The 16,775-nt window shown below is 33.6% G+C and overlaps 1 pseudogene; it reads left to right on the plus strand.

Annotated features, from left to right (window-relative positions):
- The first annotated feature begins 524 nt into the window (after positions 1 to 524).
- Positions 525 to 1,477, plus strand: LOC123324073 (annotated as a pseudogene).
- The last annotated feature ends 15,298 nt before the right edge of the window (positions 1,478 to 16,775 follow it).

The raw sequence follows: 16,775 nt of genomic DNA on the forward strand, positions 1-16,775 counted from the left end.
AATATATTCTCTATTGATTTTGATTTTTATATTATCTTAAACCCAGAGAGAGTTTATTTCCTTCTAAAAATATAGTTTAAAATGATCAAATAATACTCTATCCCCAAAGTTGCTACGAAGAAACTCTCTAAACACTAAAAAAAGTTCACAGTAGATGCAGGAGGCAAACAGTAGGGGATAAGAGGAATATAAATTGAAATTTTATCAATTCATATGTCATAATTTATTCTCTTTCAAAATGATGAATATTAAACAAGTTAGACTTCACTCTAATGAAGTCATGAATAATAACAAAACATTCTGTTTTTTATTATATATAATATGTAACATATTAATATATATCATATATTGATATAGCACTTTGTAGATTGCAAATGGCTTTACAGAATTTAATCTACACAATGATGTGAGTAAGCTTTGCTATTAAATTGCCTTTAATAGCTTGTGTAAGCAGTGAGTGGGCAAGCTGGGAGTGGGGAGGTCACCTCAGGCAGGTGGGACTGGGGCAGCATGCCAGGCTCCTTATGGCTCTACTCTGTGGAACTGTCTCTAGACTCTGGTATTGGAGCCACCGGCAGCTCCTGGCAGTGGCCATCCTTGCTGTGGTGTGTTCTAGGTCAATGGCTTCTAAGACTCCAGTTGGATTCATTTGACAGGGCGACATGGAGAATTCAATGGCAAAAAATCTCATGCTATCCATTCATTATTTATGATGTGTTCCCTGATGCATACAAAGAGGTAGCGCATTCCTCAGCAGATGTAGCTGAAAAAGCTGACAGAACTATTACAGTGTTGCTTACCAGTATCAATGCAACAGAAAGTTATTCTGGAGCAAATGAAATTCGAAAAAGAGTGAAGAAAGGCTCACTATTAATAGATTCCAGTACTATTGATCCTGCAGTTTCAAAAGAATTGGCCAAAGAAGTTGAGAAAATGGGAGCAGTTTTCATGGATGCCTATTTCTGGTGGTGTGGCAGCTGCTCTATTTGGGAGCTTCACGTTTCTGGTGGGAGGAGTCAAAGATAAATTTGCTGCTGCCCAAGAGTTGTTGGGGTGCATGTGCTCCAATGTGGTGTACTGGGGAGCCTTGGGGCCCCGCTCAACTGCAAAGATCTGCAACAACATGCTGTTAACTACTAGAATGATTGGAACTGCTGAAGCTATGAATCTTGGAATCAGGTTAGGGCTTGACCCAAAACGGTTGGCTAAAATCCTAAATATGATCTCAGAATGGTGTTGGTCAAGTGACATTTACAACCCTGTATCTGGGGTAAGGGATGGAGTTCCATCCGCTAATAACTATTAGGGGGGATTTGGAGCAACACTCATGGCTAAGGATCTGGAGTTAGCACAAGACTCTGCCACCATCAGAAAGAGCCCAGTCCTTCCGGACAGTGAAGCCCATCAGGTCTACAGGGTGATGTGTGCAAAGGGTTACTCAAAGAAAGTCTTTTCCTGCGTCTTCCAGTTTCTATGAGACCTTCTGAGTTTACCGTTTGGCTGTGGACACTGTTGAAAAGCAAACTCTATCTTGGAGAGTCCTTATAGCTCACTCCCCAAGTAAATGGGTCAAAGGTCACCTGTCTGCTTGTGATTGTCTAGGTCCCAGTAAACTCTAGGATTTTTCACCTATTTTTAATTGCTTATTTTTTTTTATCTATTTAGCAAACATGTATTATCTGATTTTTTTTTTTTCTTTGGAAGCCACTGATGTTCTCTGTTAACTAGCTGATTGACCTTTCTCAAAAGTTTGATCCCTGAGTATCTTCAGCTACATCATTTCATACTTCAATCAGGATCTTATTTACCTCCACTTTACAAATAAAAACAAATATTTTTTCAACAGGATGAAGCCTGTCTTAAAGAAAAGAAATTGGTGTGAAGAAAGAAGTTAGAAGAAGGGGTAGTATAGTTAATTACTACCTGTGTCCCTCAGGAAGTTTGTCCTGTTAACCAAGTGGTGGTATTCTTGCATTACAGAGGTTACTGATTTATTTTCCAGGAGTTGATAAAGCAAGAGAACTCTTTGCTTCATGTTTATAATTTGGACTCTGTTATATTATCTTAGTGTGTCCCTCTTGTAACAACTTCCAATACTCAGCAAACTTGTTTTTTATATTTTTTCTTCCTTATACATTCTTACTACGTATTTTTTTAATTCAAAAGAATGACATATTTAGAACTGTTTCAGAGCCATGGTATTTGCTTTAATTATTATGTTATTCTAAATATAACCATGTGATTTTGAATTCAAGTAAATTTCTGTGCTGAAAATAAAAAAAAAAATTGTGCAAGTTAAGTAACCCCTCTAGGCCTTGGTTTCTTACTATAAAAGTAGGAAATTGCAGTAGATTATTTCTAAGCCCCTTTTTAACTAAAAAATAAATAAATAAATAAGTAAGGACAGCTAATGCTAAAGAATAAATCCCCAAAGTAGTTTGCTTTTCTTGTTACAATGCTCCAAGGTGGTATTATTTAGCATAGTTTTTTTTTTTTTTAAGACATCTTTAAATATCTATAAATCATATACCATAAAATTCACCAATAGAAACTGTACAATTCAATGTTTTTTATTATATTCACAGTGTTGTTTTACCACACCACAATGTAAGTTTAGAACATTTAATCACCCCCCCAAAACCCCATGCCCATTAGGAATCACTGACCTCTCAGTGCTAGCAACCACTAATCTACTTTCTGTGTCTATAGATCTGCCTATTTTAGACATTTTATATGCATGGAATCATATACTATGTGGTCTTCTGTGACTAGCTACTTTCACTCAGCATTATATCTTCAAGGATCTTTCACCTTGTCGCATATTGTCGCATGTTGGCATTATTTCATTCCTTTTTATTATAAAGAATATCTAATTCTTTGAATGTATATTACGTTTATTCATCAGTTGATGGACATTTGTTTTTACTTTTTGACTATCATGAATAATCCTGCTATAAATATTTGTGGATAGGTTTTTGAGTGGACATACATTTTCAATTCTCTTAGATATATACTTAGGGATAGAATCACTGGGTCATAAGTTAACCCTATGCTTACCATTTTGAGGAACTGCCAAACTGTTTTCTATAGTAACTGCAAGGAGAGTATCCTAGTTTTTCCACATCATTCCCATCACTTGTTATTATCTTTTTTATTGTTATAGCCATCCCAGTGGGTATAAAATTGTATCTCATTGTGGTTTTGATTACATTTCCCTGATGACTGATGATGTTGATCATCTTTCTATGTGTTTATTTGCTATTTGTGTATTTTCCTTGGAGAAATGTCTCTCTCTCTCTTATATGTGTGTGTGTGTGTGTGTATCATATATATATTTTTTCTTCTATATTTTCTTCTAAAAGTTTAGTTTTAGTTCCTACATTTAGTTCTTACATTTACATTTAGTTCTTCCATTTTGAGTTAATTTTTGTGTATGGTGTAAAAGAGTGTTCCGACTTCATTCTTTTACATGTTGATATCCAATTGTGTCAACTCTATTTCTTGAAAAGTCTATTCTTTCTCCATTAAATTGTCTTGGTAAACTTGTATAAAATCAATTGACCATAAATTTTAAGATAATTTTTTTTTACTTTCAATTCGACTGCATTGATTTATGTGTTAATCCTTAGACCAATACCACACTGTCTTGATTACTGTGGTTATGTAGTAAGTTCTGAAATTGTGAAATATAAATAATATAACTTTATTCTTCCTTTTCAAGATTGTTCTGGGTACTTTGATGTCTTTTATTTGTATTTGAATATTAAAATAAGCTGTTTCATTTCTGAAGAATAGAGCTGGGTTTTGATGAGTTTGCTTTAAAAGTGTACATCAATTTGAAGATTATTGCCATCTTAAAGATGTTAAGCCTTCCAATCCATGAACATGGGAAGTCTTCTTTTTTATTAAAGTTTTCTTTAACTTCTTTCAACAATGTTTTCCAGTTTTCAGAATACATATTTTGCACTTCTTTTGTTAAATTTATCTTTATTTTTTTTCTTTGATGTTATTTTAAATGAAATTGTTTCCTTAATTTCATCTTTAGATGTTCGTTGCTAGTTTATAGAATACAACTAATTCCCTCTGCATCCTTATCAAAACCCCTGTGATTACATTTAGAACCCAGCAGATAATCAAGGATAATCTTCCCATCTCAAGAGCCTCCATTTAATTACATCTGCAAAGTCTCTTTTGCCATGTAGAGATTTTTTATAGGTGTCAGTGATTACAACCTAGAAAATATCTTTGGAATTGTTATTCAGCCTACCACAGGATGAATGGGATCTAAAATTAGTCCAAGCTTCACTCTTCATGCCATGTACCAGAGGGCATACAGTGTGAGACCTGAAGCTGAGGAATTATTTCCTTTGGTCCTTAACTACATGGATGTATCTGAAGACTTTTAATTTTCTTACTTTTCTTTTTCTTTTCTTTTCTATCTTTTTTTTTTTTTTTTAGTTGCTGTTTTTCAGGAGGTGTTGAAGTAGAAGGCTTGTGGAATGCAAAAGAACAGTTATCTAACAATTCAAGTGTTAAAGGCTTTTATGGTTTTCTTCAATGTGTTTGTCTGATTTGATATGGGGATAATGCTGACCTCATAAAATGAGTTGAGAAGTATTTTTCTTCTTCTGTTTTCTGAAAGAAATGGTGTAAAATTGCCATTATTTCTTCCATAAATAGTAGAATTCACTAATGAAACCATTCAGAACTAATGTTCTTTGTTGGGATATTTTAAACTATGAATTCAATTTTGGTAGATTGTATCAAGCAGTTGGTCATAGAGTTGTTAGTGTTTGTTTTTTATCTTCTTTTTTTTATAAAAAAGATTTTATTTATTTATTTATTAGAGAGCGAGTGAGAGAGAAACAGCATGAGAGAGGAGAGGGTCAGAGGGAGAAGCAGGCTCCCTGCTGAGCCGGGAGCCCGATGTGGGACTCGATCCCAGGACCCTGGGATCATGACCTGAGCCGAAGGCAGTCACTTAACCAACTGAGCCACCCAGGTGCCCTTGTTTTTTATCTTCTTAATGTCCATAGAGTCTGTAGGGAAATCCCCTCTTTGATTCCTGACAATGAATAATTTGTGTTTTCTTCCTTTTTCTTTATCAGTCTGTCTAGAGGTATTTCAATTTTTTAAAATCTTTTTATATTAGAGAGAGAGAAGGCAAGAGAGAGAGCAAGAGCAGGGGGCAGGGGGGTGGGCAGGCAGAGAGCAGGGACCCCATCATGGGGCTTGATCCTGATCCCAGGACCCTGGGATCATGACCAGAGTGGAAGGCAGATGCTTAATGACTGAGCCATCCAGGCGCCCAAGAGATATTTTAATTTTATCAGTCTTTTCAAAGAACTAAATTTGGTTCCATTAATTTTTCTCTATTTTTTCTCCTCAATGTCATTGATTTATTTTATTACTTTTTCTTCTTGTTTTTTTATTTAATTTGTCTTTTTTCTAGTTTCTTAAGGTGGAAGCTTAAATCATGGATTTGATACACTTTTTCTTCTCGAAAATAAACATTTAATGTTGTACAGTAGTCCCACCCCACCCCCCATCCATGGGCACATACTCCAAGACTTCCAGTGGAGAGCTAAAGCCGTGGATAGTACCAAACCCTATTATTTGCTGTTTTTTCCTGTAAATACATACCAATCATGAAGTTTCATTTATAAATTAGGAACAGTTCTCTGAGTTTCCTGGATCTGTGGTTTGTTTTCTGTTATTAACTTTGGAAAATTCTCAGCCATTTACCTTAAATATGTTGTTTCTCTATTTCTTCTCTATCTGGTATTATCATTGTGCATATGTTATATTTTCTGAAATTGTCCAGCATTTTTTGGATATTCTGTTACCCATCTCCCCTTTTTTCATTATTTTTTTTTCTCTTTCTTTTTTAGTTTGGGATGTTTCAATTGACATGTATTCAACCTCCATTTTTCTTTCCTTCACTCTTTCCAATCTCCTGACAATCCTACAAAAGGCATTCTTCATTTCTGTTACAATGTTTTTATTTCTACCATTTCTTTTGAATTCTTTCTTAGAGTTGCTTATACTACCCATCTCTCTTTGTATGTTGTCCGCTCTTTACATTAGAGTCCTTAGCATATTACTGTTATTTTAATACCCCAGTCTGATTAATTTCAAAATCCTTAGCATATCTGATTATGGTTCTGTTGCTTGCTTTGTCTCTTTAGACTGTTTTTTGTTTTGTTTTGTTTTGTTTTTAGTTTTTTTTTTGTTTTTTGCTTTTCAGCATACCTTGTAATTTTTGTTGAAAGCTAGACACGATGTATCAGGTAAGAGAACTGAGATCAATACACCCTATTGATGAAGTTTGGGGGAAGAGAGGAAGCATTCTATAATTCTATGATTAGGTCTCAGAACTTTAGTGAGCCTATAGCCCTGGGCTGTGATCCTCACAAGTACTTCTCAGCTTTATTTAGTCCTTAAGTAAGAATGGAAGATTAGTGATGGCTGAAGTTAGATATTACCCGTATTCTAGGTTGGTTAAGCTCTGGTGAAATAGTTTCTCCTTGGTTGAAGAGAATAGAGAACTCTGGGCAATTACAAAATGGCTACTTTTCCATTCACCTTGCTAAAGCAGAAACAAAATTTGTTTTTTGTTTGTTTGTTTATTTGTTTTGTTTTGAGCTTCACCTTAAGAATGTGGTAAGGATCCTGGAAGTAAAAGTAACAGAAGTGTAGGGTATCTCCTAAGGCTCAGCCTCCAGGAACTTTATCTCTCAAGTTAGTGTATGGCCAGTCTCCAACAATTAGTTAATTAACCTTGGAGTGTTTCTTTCAGTTCTAGCTCTAGCAACGTTTTCTGTTCATGGTAAGCTATGATTCTCTGTATCTGCCTGTCTCTCCAGTTTGGGGACAACCATTTGTTCTGCAACTCAATCTTCTGATGGAACTAAGATTTGTTGAATTGATTCATTTTGTTCACTATTCTTCTTGTGAGGACAGGAGTGAAGACTTCTAAGCACTTTACATGTCAGACCTGAAACTGGTTCTATACTCTAACAAAAACTGATACAAATCTCTGAATGATGCAGTGTTGGGAGTTCTTTCTCTGTTAGTGATTTGCAAGGGACTCACAGAGTTGAGGGACCAAGACCTGTGTCTAAGGCCACCTGAGAAGTTCCTTGCTTTATAGTGAATCTCAATATTGTACAGGGTATACATTTGTTTGTGATCAGTTCAGATCATCAACTGCAAATTGCTCAACATTCTTTAGAATTCTTAAAGAGACATATATCTTTATTCTTCTGAAATATTTAAACTTATTTTGAAAGTTCTAGTATGTGTCACCAGTGATAACCAACTTAAGTGAAGCAGGATTTTGATGTTGATTTGCCCAGAGCACTGATGAACATATTTATGCATCTTTGAAGGCCAAATATGATGTCAGTGGTGAGGGAATATGTAATTCTGTGCCATAGAATGAAGGCCACTTGATCAGTTGCCTTCTTCTCCTCACCCACAACCTGGGAGCTACACCTTATAACATTAAATATTAGAAGTCTGAGTTTTGACAACCAGGCACTTTTTGAAATTAAAAAAAAAAAAAAAGAGGCAAGAAAAAAACAATTGTAATGCTTCACAAAACATGGCTCACAAACCATTTTTGTTCTTATCATATGGATGTTTTTAAAAATGCAGAGTCTTACATCTTATTTTAGCTATACTGTATATGAGTCTTTGGTTTTGAGGTCTGAGAAAGTGAATTTGAAAAAGTTCTAATTTAGAGTGTTGGAATCCTAAAGTATAGTTTTTCTTCTAAGAAAAATATGAAGTTTAGGGATGATTCTACAGCAGTCAGCCTTCCTTAGGTATTGAGTATTATTATTTCATGGGGTAATACTATGGAATGTTTTGATACAACCTCATGCCTAACAAAATTATCCTTAATATATTTTTATTATTTATGAACTATTGTGAAATATTTCAGAAAATTTCACAGGAGTCTGATATATATAATTTTAGGTAATTCTTCCCCATCTAGAACAACTTGTCTACATGGTAAAATATCTACATTTATTTTTAACTCTGAAATAAAGACTTTTTTTCTTTTTAAAGATTTTATTTATTTATTTGACACAGAGAGAGAGAAAGAGAGAGATCACAAATGGGGGGGCCAGAGGGAGAGGGAGAAGCAGGCTCCCAGCTGAGCAGGGAGCCCGATGGGGGGGTTCGATCCAAGACCCTGGGATCATGACCTGAGCCAAAGGCAGATGCTTAACCAACTGAGCCACCCAGGCACCCCTGAAATAAAGGTTTTTAATACTATAATTCATGAGCAAAATCTACGAAATTAGTTTCCTCTTTTAGATGTATTGTAGTTCTTAAATTCATATAGTATGAACTTTGTTAAGATTAACACATAATCTACTAAGTTATTATTGTACCATATTGAATGCTTGGATATTAAGCATTTATTTTGGGGATACAGAAGAGAAGATTTGGCTAGAGAGAAAGAAATAGTACAACTCCATTATCACTTAATAAAATCTGATTATTTTACTAGGAAATATTCATACGAATAGATATTTTGGATGATTATTTTTGTTCTTATGACACTATGCCAAATTCTATCATATGTAGGCTCACTCTCATTTAGCTATAAGTGTGGTAAATATAGATGATGGTAATTGTCTGGGACCCATTATTATGTTAACAATAAAAGGAGCCAAGGAAATAAACATCAAAACAAGAAAACTTAAATGAAGGAATCACACATGATATTCTGAAGTATCAGGTTGTAAATTGCATCAGCACACTTGCTAGCCCACACGTGAACAAATATCAATGATCTTGACACTTTTATATTGTTTGCTGGAAAAAATATTGGATCATTTGGACAATTAAACCCCTACAGGACAGGTGACCAATCTAATGGCTTCTTGAGTTTTCTGACTGCTTCAGTTCTGCGTATGTGTCCTCCAGTTATCTTCCTCTGCTAAGATACAATGCCTTTTTTTTTTTTAAATATGGAGGGAAGAGAAGATATGAATTCAGTGGAAATGGACTGACAAACATCTAAGGAGGCTTCCATCCATAACTAATCCATTACATATACAGATACAGAATTTATTTTTTCACACTTAATGACCCATCTACTTTCCCCAGAGCCTATGTCTTTGCAACATATACCCCAATGGAAATACAGTGAATATTTTTCTATGATAAGATAAACTTATCTGTATGTTGACCTTTTTTCTCCATGATATTTCAAATGAAGATCAATGGTCTTCAGCCAAGGACATAGGAGAAGCAGAAAAGGACATGAGCAGTGTGGAATAGGTAAGCCATGTAAGTTGAAGCATACCACTGGTAATGCTTGGCACATACATATAAATCTGATCAACCAAACCCCTATGTTTTCCATAATCAAATTCCAAATGAATATGATATTATTTTCTATTGTATAGAATTAAGTGGTATTTTTGATATTTCATTTGGATAAAATATATCCATATAGTGAAATAATAAAAGTATAAGGTACGCATGCTTATATCAGTGAGTAGAACCTTCATTCTGGGATATTTAAAATGAAAAATTAAAGCTAAAATTCTACTGAGAAAGAGGTGACATAACTCTCATTCTTATTTGTTCTCAGTTGAGTATCTATCCTTTCATATTATTATGCTGATTTGAATTTTTATTTCAGTGATGTATTGGAAGTCATTGGATATTTACACAGCCGTACTGTTATATATTTTCTAATAATTTAGGAATTGTAATAGAATTTAGAATTGTTAATAAATAAATTAGCTGACAACTTATTTTCTTCTTTTCCAAATACATAAAATCTTTATGAATATAGCCTGGTTTCTGAATGTCTTTCAATTGCTTTTAGCCTTGCTACTTCCTGATCCTATAAATTATCCTAATTGAATAAATGTTCATTTAATTAAGTTAAAACATACTTTGTTTTTTATTTTGAAAGTCTGCACAAGTACGGTTTCCTGGTAACTGCTTAAAATTTCTTTTGGAATATTCAAAAGACTCAGCTTGTTCCTGTTTAGAAAAGGTTTGCTGAAAAAAATATAATTCAAAAGAGGCGTTCTAATAGTTCATTGATATTGATATAGCCTGTGCTTCAGCAATACTGCATAGAAATGAAATTAAAATCATAAAAGCAAAAAAAGACATGCAGATGCATTACAGAAGGCAACACACAGGAAATAGAGCAATCGACAATCAACTTTCATTACCTTCTCATTTTTCTCTTTTATGCACAATCAACAGTGCTTTCCTTTTCTTTATTTATTCTGCCGTTTACTTCAGTTTTAACCAAAATCTCACTTTAGTACGTTTCCTTTACATTTAATTTCACATCCTCAATTTTTCTGAAGTTATTTACAATTATGAAAGTATATGAAGCAGTCCTCAGCAATCTGGTTTTTTTTGTTCGTTTGTTTGTTTGGAATGTTATGTATGAAGAAAATGGGTGCTGTTCTCCTGCCTGTGTATGTGTGTGTGTGTGTGTGTCTTAATAAATATCTTGGTTCTGGCAACTGAATCAAAATTATATGCAATTGTTATATTAATGGAGGATTAGAACAGAGAAACAATACATGAATACACAATTTACACAAAGTATAATAGAAGATACATGAACTTAGCAATGTATTCACAGCAGTGTCTAGAATATTGCTTAAAAGGAAGAAGGGGATTTATTAATATGTGTCACAAAGTTACATTATGAACTGGTTCTTCAATATTTCATTTTAATAATATATTTTAATTAATATACATAAATAAAATTATTATATCCATATTCCATTTCCTCTTTTGAAATCTCCATATGCACTTGAAAATAAGTTGTTTGTTATCTAAATGCAAAGTTCACTATGCATCCATAGAATTTACCTTATTGGTTATACCATTTATATAAGATTATAAATTATTACTTAGAGTTTAACAATTTGACTTGTCTTAGGTCAAGGGTGATGTGTTGAAGTCACCTATTTTTATTGTGTTTCTGTTAATTTCTTGTCAATTTTGTCAGTGGTGCTTTTTGAAAATGGCTGCTGTCTTACTTGGTTCATGGATATTTATGACTGTTATGTCCTCATTATGGAAATTGTGCTAATATATTATGAAGGGCCTTTTGTCTTGATTTTGTTGGTATGAATTTCACCTTTTTAGGTACCAATGCCAATTTCACTTAGGATTGTATTCACGTGGTATACCTTTTTGTCTCTCCTTCATTTTAGTATCTTTTTCTTTTAGGTGTATACCTTTTAGAAATATACACATGAATTTTTCTTTGCAAGCCATTCTGAAAATATTTGTCTTTTAAGAAAGGAACAATTCCAATTACACTTGGTGGTAGAACTTATATGTTCAGTCTCATATCTTCCATCATTTTATTTCATATTTCCTTTGTGTCATATTTATGCAGTATTTTTCACATACTGGTCTATTTTTATTGATATTTTTGTTTTATTTTGTTTGTTTTGTCTTGGTAGTTTGGAAATTTTATATATTTTTTTTCTGGTGGATACCTTTCTCCTAATTGTTGGGAGACAATTCTTCATGGTATTTTTGCATGTCTGCATAAGCTTTTGTTCTCAACTATTTTTTGGGGGACATTTGGATTGCAAACAGTCTTGGAAGATTGAGATCGTGACTATCTTCAGGAAGTGAGCATATTTGTTTTCTGACTAGGAAAATAAAAATGGTGTCTCCATCTGTGGCAAAGTTTGAGCAAGTATTCTACCAGCCCAAATTAAAAGATTAAAGTTTCCTAAATTTTAGGTTCCTCACCTGTGACGTTGAACCTACTCTATGAGCAGCATCCACCTGTGCCCTTCTCAACATCACCCCCTCAGGACCTGGGAGTAAGGGAAGTGAAGGTGCTGTCAGAAACAAATGCAAAAGAAGAAAAATTAAATTTCCTTACAACCTATAGCCCATTGACATGTCCTTGAGACATGCAGAGTGACCTTCCTCTAGGAACTCAACTGCCTCGATGTTAATACTTTGCTAAGGGCAAAAGGTAATCTTAGCTTAACATTATCCCAACCTCCAGGATTCTGTAAATCTCCTTGAACCTACAAAAATTCCTTTGGAAACTTCCTTTATCTCTACCCGCCACCCACCCACCCTTGGCTGCCATAATATATATTAGCTAGTAATCATTCTCCCAGCATTTGGCCCACTGATAAACATTTGAAGGATCTCATGATTAAGGTTTTACTAGACAGTAATAAATAACATTTTCCTAACAGCAGCTAGGCCCTCAACATCCTGGAAACCTTGTTCTAAATTCCTTAGAGATTTACACTATCTCTAACCCCCTCCCAGAAAACATATTAACGGGCCACTCCTCATGACCCCAGTGCAACTCTTTCTGCCCAAGGGTCCTGTCCCTGTGCTTTAATAAAACCACCTATTTGCAACAAAGACGCCTTAAGAATCCCTTCTTGACCCTTCATTCTGAACCCCCTTTTCACATCAAAGGGAATGAGGAACTCCTTTGTTGCTGTGCCATAATCCTGTCCTTTTCTCTCAGTCAGGAGTCACTTGTCTCTTGCTATCTTCTATGAAACTGTGGCAGGCTAACTCGTTAGCTTACAAGTAGGATAAAATTTCATGTGTACATAGTTTTTGACATTAATACGTTTATTTCCTTTCCTTCACCTTTACGTTACTTCCATTCACATTGTCATCTCATAAATATCTTTTGCCCTCTATCTATTACCTATAGGCAATTATAAGCTTATTCTACTTTCTCCTTTTCTTTTCATTTTTCTCCAGTTTATTCATTACTGTTTTGTCAAAGCATGTAACATTTTATAACAGTCTACCATCTTTAGCCTCTCCTTGCATTAGTAATAGATTTATGATCAGAAATGTTCAACTCTCACCAATTGTACTTTTGCCCAAATGTGACTAAGTAAGCTCATGTAATGTTGGTGAGGAACAAATGGGGGCTATATCTAAAGCCACATGTAGCCTGAGAATGATTTAGTGGACTTTCTGAAATATGAATACTGAGAAATGTGCTACTGAATTCTTTAAATTGATGAGACTGAAAGGAGTGAGTGAAAAGTAGATTATAAACTAATATTTTATATTTAAGCCAGGATAGAGCACAATATCCTTCTTTTCTACCACTTAAATCCCTGAATCACAACTTCTCTCCAGTCATGGAACAAAGATGATCTGCCTAAACAGTCAGAGGTTTAAAAACTACATTCTTTCACGTCTTTGGATCCAAAGTAAGTTCAAGAAGCTAGCGCCATGGATGAGAGTAAGACCATAAGGTGTGTTACAGGTTTTACATGCTGTCATTCAAATTCTTCCTAACACTCTCATTTTTACCTATGTGGTGTCCTCTTAAATTTGAACTAAAAGTTTAGTATCCTGTAATAGTTTTATATTTAAAGAAACACATAGTTTTATATTTAAAGAAACAATTATATTTAAAGAACATAGTTTTATATTTAAAGACAGTTTTATGTTTAAGGAAATAGTTTTTATATTTAAAGGATTTTTTAATCTTAGCAATGCTTATTCAATCCCCTTTCTCTTCTGTCCAACTACTCTGTCTTCTTTTGGCAGATTAGAGGGAACCCAAATATAGGAGAGAAGACTTTACTCATTAATGGGATAGGTATGATTATTGAGAAAATGAATTGTGATAAAATGCACTCCTTTAAAAAAAAAGATTTATTTATTTGAGAGAGGGAACGTGAGCAGGGGGCTGGACAAAGGGAGAGGGAGAGAGAATCTCTAGGAGACTCTCCACTGAGCACAGAGCCCTAGGTAGGGCTCGATCTCACAACCCTGAGATCATGACCTGAGCCAAAATCAAAAGTCCCATGGCTTAACTGACTGAACCACCCAAGCGCCCCATGTGCTCCTTTTTAATAAGACCATGAAGCTTAGGAAGAAAATGTGGACATTTGGCCATTCTACGCTGTAGCAGAATGAATAAAATATAAATTACACCTCACAGAAAACAGAAACTATACTTTCTTTCTTCAGCTAATAATAAACATCTCTGAAATTAGAACTTTTGAATTTCAACCATATATGCTTTGATTTGATTTGACATTTTAAACCTTCAAATAAATAAATTATTGTGTTTTACCTAATTTATTAATTTCACTACTGAAAAAGTTAAGTGGGAATTCTTATATACTCTGTCTCTATTTGTTCATTTCCACAGACTGAAACACTATGACTTTTAGTCACACTTCAGAGTGTCTGCTCTGGGCCCAAGCTTGCTATTTCCCTCTATTAGAGAAAGAGACGTCATTCATCATTATGTGAAGTGGACCTGGACTCAGAAGATTTCTAAATAAATCCCGAATGGCAGTCAATTAGTCATTGCTTTCACAGATTGTCCATACATCTCTTGTGACATGAATGTTTATACACTTACTCTCCCTAAAGGCTTACCGGTAACTTCATGAAACATGGTGACACAGAGCTGTGACACAGCCCTGTTGCAAACTATGTCTCCAATGGCAGTTAATCAAAGGATGTCATGAGCTCAACAAAACCTCAATATAATACAGTGAATATCTGCTGTGATTGTTTCTGCTATAAATCTTGTGAATGTCTTCTACTTTACCAAACGATTAATAGACTCAACTTGCAGTAAGGAAAACACATAGGAAACAGTGTAATTCATGATGGCTTTTGAGTAGTGTCTCAAATCAGACTCGAAGGCAATAATTATTATTTTTTAAAACATTACATTTGTGAATAGAATATCATATTTACCCAATATTTGATGAGAAGCCCAGCATTATGTGAATATCAGCTATCTGATACCAGAAACAATCATTATTTGAACCCCAAAGCATCACGGAAATGAAATGAATGTATATAACTTTCTTTAGCTATTAAGTAGTAATTCCTTGAATCTCTCTGGAACAGAGTCAGAGCGGATTCCTGGCTATAGCTATCAAACTACAACCAATTAATTATTTCACTTCTTTTGGTGTTAATTTTACAATACTGTATATATTTATTTTCATAAATAATAATTATATACTTTGGAGAAGTTACTTTAAGATATTCTATATTACCCCAATGAAGTTTTGAAAAATACTTAGTCACTTTTAAAAAATTACAACTTATTTTGTAGTAAAGAAAGTAAAATAAAGTTGACTCGGGTATGACTAAGAATTCTATAGGGCAATAATTATGTTAGTAGTTGTAAATGCTAAATTCAAGCAGCCATCATTCTAAAATATAAATAAAATGTCATTATAGCTACCATAATAACCTATGTGGCACATCCTAGGATGAATATTTTGTAGTAGGTAGTAACAACCATGATAAAAGAATCAGATAATATTCATAATGGACATGTCACAAAAAAATTAAAGTTTCAGCCAAATTGATTTTCTACTCTTCTTTGTCTTCCTACGTTTCCTTTCCTGTTTTTCAGGAATATTTGAAGCATATTCGTTTTTTGTTTTTTTTTAATTCGTTTTTAATCTAGAAATGTGAATCATTTGGATTTCCCATCTTTTGCTGAGTCTGAAAGCTTCTTAAGAGTTCCCAAGTACATAAAACCTAATGCATAATCCACAAAATTAAACCAATCAGTATTTCAGTGGCATATGTTATTTGGAATCAACAAGTTCTGTTTTTGCCTATTTAGAACTAAACTAAATATTTACACAATACTCACTCTTGATCTTTTCTCTTTTTTTTAATATGGATGGAATTACTGCTTATTAATTAATTCTGAAATTTAAAAAAAAAAAAGAACTTGCCGCAAAGGAGAAGTGGCCACTGCACAGGTTGACTTCCTATGCATTTAAAATAATCACATTTAAGGATCACCAGATAAATCACTCTGCATTTACAAGCCTGCCTGTAAGCATTCTTCAATTAGATAAATGCTAATTTTGTCACCAGATAGAATTTTGGTGGAAGGGTTATTATTTTTATTGAAGTAGGAAAGGTTATGTTATGTAATTTATTTCTAATAAACTTAAATCAAACCTAGTACAATACAGCAGTTTAATAAATATCTAGTAATAACAGAAGAGTTATGTCTGTAGCAGTTGTGCTTCAGTTGTCTACGAAGAAAATATCCAAATAACATAAGTAGAGTCACTGTAGAAATTCTTCATTTAATGTAGTGTGTTACATATTATTATTATTATTATTAAGTGATTCTAGGATGGTTTCCACCTCTTTATGAGCTTATGGAAAAATACATATTTTCAAAATTAATATTTTCAATCTTTTTATTGATTTTATTTTATTTTTTGTTATGTTTTTGTTTTGGTCACAAAAATTTCGATGGATATGTGTATAAATTAATGTTTACTTCCCGGGTAGAGTTGACATAATTATTGTAAATTATGTGTGTATGTGTGTGTGTGTGTGTGTAGAAAATGTAAGAAATCAAAATAATGTTTATAGGTACAAGTACAAAGGTGAGTAATATAGACATCATATTATTCACCTCCCAACCTCTCTTTTTAATGCTAGGCTTCACTTACTTAAAAATGGATATGAGAAAGCTATAAATATGAGGGAACTTATTTCTGCTAATTTTTTATCATTGTGGTTGGAATGATAAATAGTAAAGTTACTGTCTTAGGAGGTTATTTGGGTGAAATATATCATTAAAGAATTCTCCTTTACAACAATGAACTATTTAAAAGGATTCCTCTTATACATTTTTATTTTAAAAATTTCTCCATGGATCATGCCAGATTATGAGAAATTGGCAAGTTAAAAAAATATCTTGCAGAATATGGTATCTTAATAGTCATTAGCAAGGTCATTTA

This window comes from Neomonachus schauinslandi, chromosome 2, assembly GCF_002201575.2.
Source record: "Neomonachus schauinslandi chromosome 2, ASM220157v2, whole genome shotgun sequence".
In the NCBI taxonomy this organism is placed as follows: domain Eukaryota; kingdom Metazoa; phylum Chordata; class Mammalia; order Carnivora; family Phocidae; genus Neomonachus; species Neomonachus schauinslandi.